Consider the following 1,235-nt stretch of genomic DNA (forward strand, 5'->3'; position numbering starts at 1 on the left):
TTGCTATATATATATATATATATATATGGAGAGAGGGAGAGTGTGTGTGTGTGTGTGTGTGTGTGTGTGTGTGTGTGTGTGTGTGTGTGTGTGTGTGTGTGTCATCCACCCCACTGCCAGTGTCCCTGTCACTCAGCATCCAGCCGTGGCAGTAACTCTCAGCACTAACCCCTGCCATTGTATGTTAAAGGACCAGGCTAACAAGGATAACTGTCATAGCAATGAAGGAACAACCCCCAACACAGCACACTTGTGTTGCCATGCACCCTGTCTAACACTACTGCACACAGTCCTGCAGGTACTGTACATAAGCACACAGCAGGTACTGACATGCAGTGGAGAGGGGGAAACAAAGGTACTCACCAGAGCTTATGTAGATAGTCCCAGCAAACCAGTGCTGGGCATAGTGGCAAGGGGGGCTGGGGTCCTTTGTCCCGCAGCCAAGGGAAGACAGAAGGGGACAGGCTCTATATCAGCTGTGTCTTTATCGGGCAGCCAAGGGGACAGCCAGGCTCCACATATTGCATAGCATACACCCTCTACACACAGCAGCACATGCTGGCTCATCCTCTCTATGCTGTGCATGGCCGGGCTGTGCTGTGTAAAGTGAGCAGCAATGTGTTCACCGCTCAGGCCTGTGGGAGCGGCGCTGCAAGGTCATGTGTAGGGTAAGGCTACTGACTGACAGTGGTGGCTGTCAGTCAGCTTAACGGACTACACAGCGCCCTCCAGTCGGCGCTGGCTTTGCTCCCGACCATCTCTTAGCTCACTACCGCCCAGCTTCACACTGGGCAGAAGCGGGAAGCGGCAGGCGCTGTGCAGACGGTGGGCACTGGTGACCGCCCTGCTACCCCGCATATAAAACCGCCACTGGTTACACAGAGTGTATGCACATAGGGGCTGTTGTGATTGGGACAGACTGTATCAGAAAGATGGAGGAAAAGTGATGACGTTCCTGGGCAGTGCCTGGGCGGTGTGTTGTAGTACATGAAAACATGGGGCCTAATTCAGTAAGAATCACTTAAGCAATCCTTACTGCAGTTTCCTGGTGGTCGGTAAGCTGTGCACATGCAGGACTTGTTCTGTGCATGTGCCGAACTGGTCCTAAGATCGCATTGCAGGGATGTGAACGCCTCTGCCTGATTGACAGGCAGAGGCATTCGTGGGAGGGGTGGCCGGCATTGCTGGAAACAAGGGGGCTGTTGCCCTCGTTTTCTGGGAGTGGCAAGGCCAAG

Source organism: Pseudophryne corroboree, chromosome 1 (assembly GCF_028390025.1).
Source record: "Pseudophryne corroboree isolate aPseCor3 chromosome 1, aPseCor3.hap2, whole genome shotgun sequence".
NCBI lineage: Eukaryota > Metazoa > Chordata > Amphibia > Anura > Myobatrachidae > Pseudophryne > Pseudophryne corroboree.